General features: G+C 33.1%; 1 long non-coding RNA gene across 1 annotated transcript; it reads left to right on the top strand.

The window, feature by feature from the left end:
* The first annotated feature begins 9820 nt into the window (after positions 1-9820).
* On the top strand, positions 9821-11931 carry LOC114186693 (uncharacterized). Its single transcript, XR_014984409.1, has 3 exons — positions 9821-9973; positions 10784-11316; positions 11681-11931. It is a non-coding gene; the product is annotated as an uncharacterized LOC114186693 (long non-coding RNA).
* Positions 11932-14027: the final 2096 nt, after the last annotated feature.

The following is a 14027-nucleotide window of genomic DNA, read 5'->3' as shown; positions in this document are numbered from 1 at the left end:
CTAGGAAGGACCAACCGTTTGCATGGACTGATAGGTGTGAAGATAGCTTTAGGTAGCTTAAGCAGAGGTTGACGAGTGCTCCAGTTTTGATCATTCCAGATGTGAGCAAACCCTTCGAGGTTTACTGTGATGCCTCTCATCAGGGTCTGGGTTGCGTCTTGATGCAAGAAAGGAAGGTGGTGGCTTATGCTTCTAGGCAGTTGAAGGTTCATGAGAAGAACTACCCCACTCATGACCTAGAACTAGCGGCAGTGGTCTTTGCTTTGAAAATCTGAGGCACTACCTGTATGGTGTGCAGTTCCGTGTGTTTAGTGACCACAAGAGCTTGAAGTACCTCTTTGATCAAAAAGAGTTGAATATGAGGCAGAGGCGGTGGATAAAATTCTTGAAGGACTACGACTTTGAGGTTCTCTACCACCTAGGGAAGGCGAATGTGATGGCAGACGCACTGAGTAGGAAGACAATGCATGTGGCTCACTTGATGATAAAAGAGATGGAGTTGCTTCAGAGCTTCAGAGACATGAAGCTACAGTTTGAGTTGGAGCCAGAATTCATTAGGTGTAGCACCTTGGTTATATCTAGTGACTTCCTGAGCTTGATCAAGGAAAGGCAAGCAAGGGATGTTAGTCTACAGAAGGTGAAAGAGCTGCTGGGATCAGATTAGGCCAAGGAGTTTACCTTGGGTAGTGATGGTGTGTTGAGGTTCAGAGGAAGAGTCTGTGTGCCAGATGATGCTGAGATGAGGAGATTGGTTCTTAAGGAGGGACACAAGAGTCGTCTTAGTCTGCATCTTGGCATGACTAAGATGTACCAAGACCTCAAGGAGAACTTTTGGTGGCAAGGCATGAAAAAGGAAGTTGCACAGTTCGTATCGGCCTGTTTGACTTGTCAAAAGGCTAAGGTGGAGCATCAGAAACCTGGTGGAATGCTCCAACCCTTGGATATTTCGGTGTGGAAGTGGGATAGCATAGTTATGGATTTTGTTACCTACTTGCCTTGCACCGTGAGAGCACATGATGCTATATGGGTGGTGGTGGACCGGTTGACGAAGATTGCTCACTTTTTGGCAGTGAATCTCAGAATGTCTATGGCCAAATTGGCCCAGCTCTACATCCGAGAGATAGTGAGACTTCATGGGGTGCCCAGTAGCATAGTGTCTGATAGAGACCCCCGGTTCACTTCGAGGTTCTGGCAGACGCTACAGGAGGCTATGGGTAGCAGGCTGAGGATGAGTTCTGCCTATCATCCTCAAACGGATGGCCTATCAGAGAGGGTGATTTAGTCCTTGGAGGACTTGTTGAGGACATGTATCTTGGACCACCTTGGCAATTGGGATGAGGTGTTACCGCTGGTGGAGTTCGCCTATAACAATAGTTACCAAGCGAGTATAGGAATGGCGCCTTATGAGGCTTTATATGGGAGGAGGTGTAGGACTCCCTTATGTTGGTACTAGGATGGTGAATCGGTTTTGGTGGTACCTGAGTTGTTGCAACAGACCACAGAGAAGGTGCAATTAATGAAAGACGGGTTGCAAGCATCTCAGAGTCGGCATAAAGCGTATGCAGACTGGAGGAGAAGACCCTTAGAGTTTGAGGCTGGAGAACATGTGTTCTTGAGGGTGACCCAAACCACTGGTGTGGGGAGGGCTATCCGCTCAAGGAAGCTGTCTCCTAAGTTCTTGGGTCCTTATCAGATCTTGAGAAAGATAGGGCCTGTGGCTTATGAAATAGCATTGCCACCCTAGTTGGCTAATCTCCACCCAGTTTTCCATGTCTCCCAACTGAGAAAGTATGTGTTTGACCCGTCACATGTGTTGGAGGCGGAGGATGTGCAAGTCAGGGAAGATCTCCGAGTAGAAGTACAACCAGTTGCTATAGAGGACCGCCAAGTTAAAGAGCAAAAGGGAAGAGCCACTAGTCTTGTTAAGGTCATCTAGGACCTGAGGATAGGCGACTCTACCTGGGAGCTAGAGGAGGACATGAGGAATTCATACCCACATCTTTTCTGGTAAGTCTTATTTTTCAGGGACGAAAAATTTTGTTGTTGGGGAGATTGTGAGCCCCCTTTTTCCAGCTTATATTTTTGATTGGGCCTGGTCTTTTCGTAGGCCCAAGGCCAGCCCAAAAAGGGACCCCAAGACCCCTTCCAGCTACTCACAGTTCCACTTGTCTCTTTTTTCAGAAGTTGTCTCCCTCTCTCAAACCCCCAAGACTCAAGATAGAGCTCTGCTAGGGCACATAGATTGTTTCATCTTCGAGCTAGATACAGCGGTTCTGTCTCCAAGTAAGTTACTCTTCAAGGCTGCCATAGCCTTCCTTTCCCTTTCTAGTTGGGTGCTTTAGTTACGTTAGAGTTCATCTTCTTATACTCGTTTTGGGTCCTAGGGTTTCTATTTCAGCTCACTATCTTAGCTCGTGAAGCTGTTGTGCCTGGGTTACATTCTTTGTGTTACTGCTCCTTTGTCTTGTGCCTAAAAAGGTAAGGGAAGCTAGTATTTTAACTATTTAAAGTATTTCTCCTTGTTTTTGGTTTGTTGAATGCTTTTGGATGCTGAATGATGTTTTGGATGGTATGAAAACTGTCTTGCTTGCATTTTGTATGTTCTCTTAAGTATGTGTTCCTGCTACATGCGCGAAACAGTGGCGAGTACTGTCATTCTCACCTAAGCGAGCTCGTCTCGCCTAGGCGAGAGTGTTTGAGACTCGCCCAGGTTCTGCTCGAGTGTCTCGCTCAGGCAGAGGGCTCCTGCTTTGAGCGATGCATCGTCTCGTTCAGGCGAGAGTGACTCGCCCAAGCGAGTTCTCGAGGAAAACCTGATGTACTATGCTCGCATTCTCGTCCAGGAAAGGGATGTACGTTTTGGGCGATGGGCGGTCTCGCTTAGGCGAGGTGGGTCTGCTTAGGCGAGGTGGGTCTGCTTAGGCGAGGATTCACGGTGTGCTCACAGTGCTTCTATTTCAAGTCTCGCTCAGGCGAGAATGCCTAGCTTAGGCGAGATCATTAAGGTCGCCTAAGTGAAGTCGTTTAGCCTAAGCGAGAACAGTGCAAAATTTCACTTTTATTCCCTGTTACTGTTGTGGTTGAATGTTATTATGAGTATGCATGTGTTATTGAAGTTGTATGAAATGAAAGTGGCATGATTGGATTAAGGTATGGCTTGAAACTGTTGGGTGGTGGAAATGTGGCATGAAAATTGGATGTATGAAATAAAAGTGGTGGTTATTGATGAAGGATTATCTTGGTCCTTTTTAAAATTATTTAATATGGTGTGAGTTGATTAAGAAAGCTAAGTGAAATCCCCACTGGACATTAAGATAGCAAGCTATCTAGATGTGAAGGTTCCTTTCACAAAGCTCAAGAGAAGAAGATGATGGATTGATTCAAAACAAAAAGGAAATGGAAAGCACATAAACCATAGAAAACCAAGAATAATTAAAGGAAGAAGAACACATAAAATGGAAAGGAAAGAAATGGTAAAAATGTGAGAAGCACGCCACTACAAGGCTAGGCTAGAAGCCATGGCAACCTTGAAGATGAGTGGATGTGTGTCGCCACTTGCTATGCAAGATAAGGGTTAAAAGTATTCACTCCCAAGGGAGGAAACTCTCACAAATGATTGAGAGACAAGAGTGTTTTTACTTCAAAATGTTCAACCCTTTTACATGTCTAGGAGCACCCCTTATATAGAAGAGTTTAGGGGCCTCTAAACAAATAAAAGATACCTAAGGATGTCTCTACAAAAACCTAACCCTAGCTTCTAGAAACTAGGTCAAATAAGGTTACAAAAATGGGAGACAAAGTACCTAACTATGGTGTGTGCAAGGCTAATTTCGTTCTAGCACAAAAGGAGACAAAGAATGTGTCTCATAAGTCTCCAAAAAGTGGCCAAAGTGTGCTAAAAACAAAGGAGACCAAAGGTACATAGGTACACTTGCTTCATGCCTTTTAATTTATGCTTTATGCCTTTGCTTTACTCTCTCCTCCACATCATTTATGCTCCCCAATCACCATGCGCCACCTAGCATTGCTTTCTTACTCCTAATTAACCTACAAAGCAAATAAACATAAATTAGCATGTTGGCTTAAGTTAAGTCAACTATAGTCAACAAGTCAAACCTAGTCAAAGGTCAACAAGTCAACTAAAGTTGATTCAACTAAGTCAACTTTGGGAATCAAAAATAACAAACACAAATGAAAGGGATGAAGGATTAGTGAACTTCCTTTCTAAACATGCTTAGTCTTCTTAAGCATGTGCCTCCATCCTTGGTTGGTGTGAATCCTTCATCAGTTATCGTATAAGAGACCTGAAATTTGTATGTGATAGGCGTAATTCCATGAGTCTCGTGGGAAGATCTCATGGTGGTGTGTAGTGTATATATTAAGATATGGATTCAAGTAAGGACCGCATCCCGAAACTCTAAAGGGTCAGTGAGTCTCATGTAGAGCAATCTGACCTAAGTGGTAAGAGTAGCAGGAGGCCCTAGTCTCTGGCAGGGTAATGGCCTTAGACGCTTAAAGGCTAACCTTGTGTGTGGTAGAGTGAAACCCATTGGCAATGGCTCTGCAGAGCAGTAGAGGCCACCACAAGTGCAAACGTCCAATGAATCCGATCTTAGTATATGTATCCGGATAATTAAGTTATAGTGTCCTGTTTGGTTGCTATAACATGATTTGTACCTTCTGTGTTGCCTGTTTGAGATTGTTTTAAATTCTTGCCTGTTGTAGTATGTCGAAGTTATTTCATAATAAGCTTACCCTTTCCTTTTTGTGGGTGCCCTTGTTTTGATTTCCCTTTTGCGATGATCACCTTATGGTGGGAGCAGATGGAAATACTTCTAGAGGTAGGCCTGATGGTGGTAGCGGTGCAGCTCAGTGGGTCTGTTGTTGTGGCCCTCAGAAGCAGTTATATGGCCCTAGTGCCTTTGTAATTCCTTGCTCTAGGAGCCTTTCTTTTGCATAATTGTTGAATCTTTAGATTCTGTTTTGGTTATGGAATGCTTGTATGCCTAGGATTCCTTTCAAGTACTCCTATGGATGACTGTAAAAGCGCATTCCTTGATTATGGTTTTTCATCTGTTAGCTTTGCTCTTCGTCATTATAAATATGAGATGTTTTATTTCGTAGATTAATCTATTGAAATGGAATGTCACAGAATTATATTAAAAATGAGAAAAAATTAAAAAATACAGAAGCATTTTCAAAGTATTTTAAATTCAAAATAAAGAAAAAGTATCTTTTTAATTGTTTTGATAAATTTCTTTAGTTTCATAATTGAAATATAATATAATAAAAAAAAGATAATGAAATATAAGTAAAATTATCATTGTTTAAAAAATAAAAAATATAAATATATAGAAACATTGAGAAATATTCAACCATAAATACATATTGAAAAAAACATTTTAAATTAAAAATAGAAAAGATTATTATTTTTTATTAAATTTGATAACATTTTAAGTTTTCTAATTGAAATATTGTACCACAAGAAAGTCCTACTTACTTATGACTGACCAATTATTTAAAAGAAATTATTGTAGAGGTGGTTAAGCGTATATATTAGTTTTTAAAATGCTATATTTGATTTGCTGATTGTTAGGCTACATCAATAATTTTTTAACCTAATTGTAGTTCAATTGTAGTAGTATATTAGATTAGAACACATTCTTTTCAATTGTTAAAAAAGAAGAACAAAGTGGTGTATCATTTCATTTAAATTTTTATTTTTTATTACTTGAAAAAAATTTATAATTTTATTGATAATTAAGAAAATATTATAGAATAAAATATTATTATAATAATGGTTGTGGTAATCATAATATATAAAAATTATTCATAAAATAAAATAAAAAAAATACCAAATTGGATGTATCATTTAATTTAATTTTTCAATGTTTATTACTTGACGTTATTCAATTACATTGATTCAATTTAATGTTCTAGTTATATCTTTTCTCTTTTTACATCTTTAAAAGAATAACTTGTTATATCTTGAAAGAAAAAGAAAATATTTTATCTTAAAAACATAATTTGATAAGTTTTAAATGATTTCTAATTGAAATCTTGTGCTATAGAAAAAAAAAGTTAATAAAATATTACTAAAGTATCATTTTCTAAAATTTAAAAAATAGAATTAACTAAAAAGCTTATTATATAATTATATTTCAAAAACGAGAAATATTTAAAAATAGACCAATATTTTAAAAATAATTTAAACTAAAAAATAAAAATAAAAAAGTTACTTTTTTTATTTTATTGGATAAAAAATTTAATTGTTTTAATTGAAATCTTGTGATATAGAAAGAAAATAAGAAAAAATATTAATAACATCAAGTTTTCTAAAAATCTTAAGGGAGAAATATTAAAAAAATAGAAAATTTAAAAATCTTATAACAGAATTATATTAAAAAATCAGAAAAAATTAAAAAATATAGAAGCATTTTCAATGTATTTTAAATTCAAAATAAAGAAAAAGTATCTTATTTAATTGTTTTGATAATTTTTTTTAGTTTCATAATTGAAATATAATTTAATAAAAAAAATAATGAAATATTAGTAAAATTATCATTGTCTAAAAAATAAAAAATATAAATATATAGAAACATTGAGAATTATTCAACCATAAATACATATTTAAAAAAGCATTTTAAATTAAAAATAGAAAAGATTATTATTTTTTATTAAATTTGATAACATTTTAAGTTTTCTAATTGAAATATTTACTACAAGAAAGTCCTAATTACTTATGATTGACCAATTATTTAAAAGAAATTACTGTAGAGGTGGTTAAGCATATATATTAGTTTTTAAAATGCTATATTTGATTTGTTCATTGTTAGGCTACGTCAATAATCTTTTAACCTAATTGTACTTCAATTGTGGTAAGTTAGATTATAACACATTCTTTTCAACTGTTAAAAAAGAATAACAAAGTGGTGTATCATTTCATTTAAGTTTTTATTTTTTATTACTTGAAAATAATTTGTAATTTATTTGATAATTAAGAAAATATTATAGAATAAATTATTATAATAATGGTTGTGGTAATCATAATATATAAAACTTATTCATAAAATAAAATAAAAATTACCAAATTCGATGTATCATTTAATTTATTTTTTCAACGTTTATTACTTGACGTTATTGCATTACATGGATTGAATTTAATGTTCTAGTTATATCTTTTATCTTTTAACATTTTTAAAAGAATAACTTGTCTACTTAAAAACTAAGAAAACAAACTACTAGGGATATTACCCTAACACCCCTATCTAAATATCTGACACGTGTTCCATTCTTTGGTTTTATTGTCTTTTTACCCGTGCTGAAAGTTGGTTTCTGCCCTTTTTCAGCCCATGGATTCAGTTCCGGTTTTACCCCCATAATTTCATTCTATTCGATGGGTTTATTGTAAAATTTTGTTTCCCGCTCATCTTTGCTACTCAATTCTTTTATGATTGATTGACGTATATCTACCTTTTTTTCAAAATGGAAGATTATGGATTTATCTGCTGCATTTCTCCATTTCAAATTGACATTGAAGCCAACAGAGTGCACTAAAATTGTGTCTGGTGTGGTTCGTGCACTTGGAAGAAAGGGCAATGGTGTGGATTTTCGATTTTGGTGGTGCATTAGCGATGTTTTGTTTGCCGATTTCGGTGGTGCATTGATGAGGTTTCTATTCGTCTGGTTTTAACCACCCTCACTTCACTGTTTAGGGTTTTGCTTCACTCACCCTCACTTCACTATTTTGTGTTTTTTTGTTTTCTACTAAACTTGGGTACTTCTTCTTTGATGGTGTAGGGTTTTATCATGAGTTTGATTCCCTTCAAAACTACTATGATGCCTTAATTGATGCCAAGAAGATCATCGACTATCAAGATCGTCAACTACTATCAAGTTGGTGCGTACGATTATTTTTTTTTCATTTTTGAAGTTTTTGGATCCAACAAGATTTATTTTTGGCTACAGAAAATCGTTTATTATGCTGGCTTCTCTAAAAATCCTTTTTATTTTGTATTATTAATTGGTGTTTGTATTTTTGTTCTACAGTTTTCTTGATCAGAAATAGAGACAATGTTTTCTTTTAGTAAAAAGGGTACATTTCTTTTTCGAGAGCTCTGTTTGATTATGGTTATAATTTTTAGTATTTATTTTTGTTCGTATGTGTGTGAATTTACATTGGTGTAGAGATTTACAGGACTTTATTGAGAAAGGTGGAATGCTAGCTATAACTTTTCCCCAAAAGTTTTTTTTTTAGGGTTTGTGATTTTGTTTCATTTTTCTGTATGTGCTAATGTTTTTTGCAACTATTTTTTATGGTTACATTGGTGTTCGTCTGGATTTTAATGGTAAGTGTTTTAGGTTTTATAACACATTTAGTGAAAATTGATGATTTTGTTTAATTTTTGGGTATTTTGGGTGCTAAATTTAAATTGATTGAGGCTAATGGATTTATGCAATCGAAGGGTTGAATGTTTCGAGATGTTTGAAAAGAGATCCTGGAAATTTATTGAATGTATGTTTGATTTAATTGATGGTAGGGCTACTAATTAGTTTGAAATTGAAATATGAGTTTTTGATGTTGAATGGAGAGCATAATTTATGTATTCCTTTTTTTTTATTAGCTTTTGATTAATGCAATGGATTGATGGCCTGGGTTAAGTGTACTACTCACGTTCCTGTTTGTCTTGTGCTGCAGATTTGAATTTTCTAGAAATTAGAGTTTGTGGAGGAAGCTTTAAAGTGGTCACTTTCATCTTATATGTATTTTATTATGTCATTTGCATGGTGCTTGGTTCTTATGATTTTTGGGCATTCATATTTGTGAAGAATATCATTCATTTTCAGAAATTATGATCCATGATACAAATTAATTTTATACTGCAGGTTACACAGTGTTGCACATGGTATTGTTGTTGGTTGTGTTTTTTCCCTCGGAACCAATAAATTTGCCAGGTGCATCATTTCTACTTGATCTCCCCCGGTTCTGTTTTAGTATCTAAATATGTTTTTGCTTTATCGATATTCATTATTTTGTATATGTGTAGCCAGGGTAGGGATGGAACTGTAAAAATTTGGGAGAAATGTTTTAGTTATTTAAGTCTATTGGTTTTTGTCATAGGCTGTTGAGACCAAATTGTGGGTGTTGCAATTCGTGATTGGGATGTCAATTGTACAGTTGTTTCTTGAAGTTTGATTCATGACATTCGATATTGATGCATTTTGTTAGCCAGTGGGATATTGGATTTTGGAATTTCTATGTGCTGGAGGTATTGAATTAGCTTTAGTGATTTAATTGGGAGTTAGTGTGTATAATTATTGAATGTGATTTTGTAATCTGTAACTATTATTTTAGAAATGTAATTTCTTGAGAAGTTGTGTGATTCGTGCATTTGTTTGGACTTGAAACCACTTGAGTTTCATATAAGCTAATGATTTGGTTCTAATGTTTTAATTGAATTTAAGGTTTCATTTGGTTTAGTTAAAACTTGGTTGGATGGTAGATTCAGAGGATGTTTCAAGATTAGTTGTAAAGTTCCAAGTAGAAACTGGTATTGGAGGAAACACAGGATGTGTTCGAATAAAGTGAAGAGCGAGCTTAACAAGAAATAAGTAGTTTTGTTTATTTCGTATGAATAAGTTGTGGCGCATTTTCTCACTAACTGTGTATAGTAGCAGTATATCAGTCATATGAATAAGACATTTTAGTAATGGTTCCTTATACATCTCAATATATTTGCGATATCTAATGGTTCCTTATATATCATTTTATACATCTCAATTGCTTTTCAGTTTGTTAATAATAGGGATTATGATGGTGCAACATCAAATGCATGGTCATGTGGTGTTTAGAAACTACTAAAATCCCAATGGAAGAAGCAGCTGAATGTTGGCAATTCTACATCATTTGTTGACAAGTCTTAGAGGAAAGGATGATATTATACTTCAATTCCACGTGTTGTTTAATGCAAGGGTATTAGTGGGCATGAACTTACTTTAAATCTTGACTTTTTCACTATAACAACATTAGTATATTTCAATATTGAAATGTTGCAGACTTTGTGTGTTGGTTGTATTGCTACTTCGTTTAGTGCTTTTAATGTAGTGTATTCCTACAAAAGTGATCATTTGAGATATTTAAAATACTAAAAGCATTTGGTACTACTCATGGACTATAATTTGGTTTATTGTTAGTTTTACAAGCCAATAGTTATGCATAGGTTTTATGCATTTGGTACTACTTCTGTTGTGTTTATGTTTCTAATTAGTTGTAACTAATTATTACAATTACAACTGATTCTAGAAGTATATATAAACTCTTGACAAACTCTCAGTGGTTAAATATCAAAATGCCAAAGATTCCTCAATATTGTGGAGTGATTCATCCCAGATTAGGTTCCAATGTAGGCATATTTTTTAAATATACTGTTAGTTTTATTTCTATTTTGCTTATTAATCCAAAGTTTTATGCACCTCTATTACTAATTTTTTATTTTAAAGTTTTATTGCACTTTTTTTTGCGCTCCTAACTTTTCTACCTCAAATTTAGTCTTGTTGTGCGTTAATTCGGGCTTTTCTACCTCTGATAATGATTAGTGTTTTTCAGTTTGTGCATTATGTAGGGGTTAAAGTAAACCAATTTGTTCATTATTTTTGTGGTGCATCATAGTTTCTGTCGAATGAGTTCTTCTCATAATGACTAAAGATTGGTCATTTCTAATATAGTTTCTGTCAAAAGGGTTCTTCTCATCATGACTAAAAGTTGGTCATTTCTATGGTGCAGATTATGATGCAGATTGCGGTGTGAGGAAAGGATGATGGTGTTGTGCATCTTCATGTGGCAGTCATACAACCTCTATTGCAGCTGGAAAAAATGGAATTCCAATGAAGATGTACATACATGAATTCAAGAAAGTAAGTTGAATGGCTCCCTGTTCTAGGTGAGGAATGACGTCTCCCCAATTGATTACTTTTTGATTAAAACCGGGAACTAACTTGATGCTTTTTCTCTTCATGATTGTTGTGAATAAAGCACTTTGTAGACTTTTTGAAGGCTTTAATTCTCTTGCCTTCTGCCTTTTCACCCTTTTATGTGTTTAAGTTACAACTGTTCTATTTTGTGATTCTTGCTTCACAGAAGCAATGTAAAACTCAAAATTATAGCTTATGTTTTTTGGTGCAAGAAATATTGGAAGGGGTAGCTGACATTGACTTGACAATCAATCTGAAGCTCCAAGAAGATGTTCAGCATGATGAATGTCTTGATAGGAGAATTTGGAATCAGTGTGAGGGGTAATAGAATGAAGTCAATTAAGGGTATGTCTCTCAGACAACCTCTACAAGGCCTATTGTTATTGAATGGCATGACTTTTGTCACCTTTTTTTAATGTATTTTGGTCGGTGTACTTTCAAATGACATGGATTAGAATTGGTTAATTATGTTTAAGAATAAAGACACAAGCTACCTTATGTTTGAAATTATATATTAGTCAGAAGTACTTATCAAATTTGTTTGTGGTCAATGAAAACCCTGATCTAAAGCATGTTTAACAATGTTAGTCATTCTCACATCTCATGATGCATGTGAGAGAACCTTTGTTTATTAATGGCATTCTTTTTAAATGCTAACTGAAATACACTGAAGTAATTATTGAAAACTTTTCTCTGCATTTTTTTTCAGATTTCCTTCCATTGTTGAGTAGGTGTCAATTGCACTCAAGGATGAAGTTGTGCTTGTATATGTGTTCCTCTTGGAACTTATATAAATAAAAGAAAAGTGTGTCAAATGATACATGGATCCTTTGACTTATGGCAACAAATATAAATGTTCATAGAACCCTCTACCTATTTAGTAGCACTTAAGCTTTTCTTCTTCTTTCAAGTTATCAAATTTGAATGAATGAGTATGTGGTTTGATCAAGTTGTTGGTGAACTTAATAATGAGTGATGATTAATAATACAAACAATCATGTTTATCATTCCTTTATATGTGTTTTATGTGTTTATTTAATTAGATGATAAATAATTATTTAATGTGTGTTTTACCATTTGTATTAGTATATTATTTCAATTAATCATAGTATTAGTATTATTATTAATATTTGTAGTTTTAGTAAAGTTATTATTATTATTTTTATTATTGTTATGGGTATTGTTATTATTATTATCAAAGGGAAAGTAGCTTGCCAAATTTATGTGGGGTGCCAAAAGTACAACGAAGTAAGAATCAGTGGCAAAGCAGAAGCAGTTAGGATCGTGAACATTGATGTACAAATAGTTGCCCAGATAATTACTTTAATCAATTTTTCTAATCAGGCGAACAGACACTGATTAGATTAATCAATTACTTAAACTTGAAACTGGTATTGATGTTCGCTTTGAAAACTATGTAGGCAAAGCAAAAACACTCACCCTCAAGTGTTGTACTAACGATATTCTAATGTTGGATTTGGCTGGTGACACAGATTATTCTCTCATAATGGCTTTGACGGTAGAAAAGAAAAGAATGTTATAGGAAGTCTGTTTTTCAAATTTTATTGCATGAAAACAATTGTATTGAAAATTCCAGTTGCAGACTCTATGTTTCTCTAAAATGTAAATAACTTTCTTTAATGTACTTTAAATAATTTTATATTTATATATATGTAATATATTTTATCTATAAATTTTATTATGTCTTTTAATTGCAGTATATATTTCAATTAATTTTGAATATTAATATTTCAAAAAATATATTTACATACTAAATCACTTTATTTACAGAAGTAAGTGATTTAAATACTATTATTTTTTATAACTACATAATTATACTTGTATATAACTTGTGGTCATGTCTTGATTGAAGAGGTTCAGATAAGAATTTAATTAAAAATATTTGACACAGAAATTAAAATTTATAATCTGAGACATTTAGTTGAACAAAAAATAACAATTTAATATAACCATTAAAATAATTAAAGTATTTGATTGTGACGTTAGAGATGGCAAATAAACCCGTCCCCGTGGGTATTGTCTGAACCCGTCCCCGTTTTGACGGGAAATCCCCGCATTGACTGGATATGGGTATGGGGAATCCCCGACTTTTTCAGTTGGGTATGGAGATGGGTATAGGGATGTACATATCCCCGCCATAATACCCGTCTCCGCCATATCTCCATTCTCGTTTAAATTATTAAAATATTCACAATTAATTAAGTAACTATATATATATATATATATATATATATATATATATATTCTATTTTTTATTTCTTTTAATTATTTGGTTTGTGATGAAACTCATTCGCATTTCCAATATATTTTTTATCTTATCATAACCTTTATGTAATTATGTTAAAATGATGTATGTTAATTAAAAAAAAATTATGCCTCACATTTGAATATTTCTATTATTTTTTAATATTTTTATTTATTATATATTTTCCTTTCACATGAGAATGTTTATATCTCAATTTAAGGTAATATAAAAAAATTATTTACTTATTATTATTATTATTATTAATTTTTGTTTAATTTGAAGAACTCTTTTGTTTCATTAAAATAATTTTCGTTATTTTTCAATCATTGAGTATATATGTTGATATTTGAAAAGTTTTCTTAGTTCTCTAAGATATTTTTCATCTTATCATACCTTAATTATAAATTTGATTTTCTTTGTGCGATTTCTTTTGATAGTCTCTCAAATTATTTCTAAAACACACATTTGTTAGTTTTTTAATATTTTTATTTATTGTTTTTATTTTCATCATGTAGAATAATATTTCGATATATTCTATCTAATTATTTTTTATTTTATAACTCATTATTAATCATACTATAATTTTTTCACTTTAAATTATGTTTAAAGTCGTTAAAATTATATATATATATATATATATAATGATATTTAGGAATAGTATATGATAATTAACTACAAGAAAAACATGAAATAGTGACTGATTTAGTCAGTAACCCATATCAGTCACTATTTTTTGTCATTGGTGGTAGTAGTTGATTTATTATCTGAATCGATGATTAAATCAATGACC

Source organism: Vigna unguiculata, chromosome 9, assembly GCF_037176805.1.
Source record: "Vigna unguiculata cultivar grain cowpea cultivar isolate G323 ecotype 2 chromosome 9, ASM3717680v1, whole genome shotgun sequence".
Taxonomy (NCBI): Eukaryota; Viridiplantae; Streptophyta; class Magnoliopsida; order Fabales; family Fabaceae; genus Vigna; species Vigna unguiculata.
This window is presented reverse-complemented; position numbering and strand designations above follow the sequence as displayed.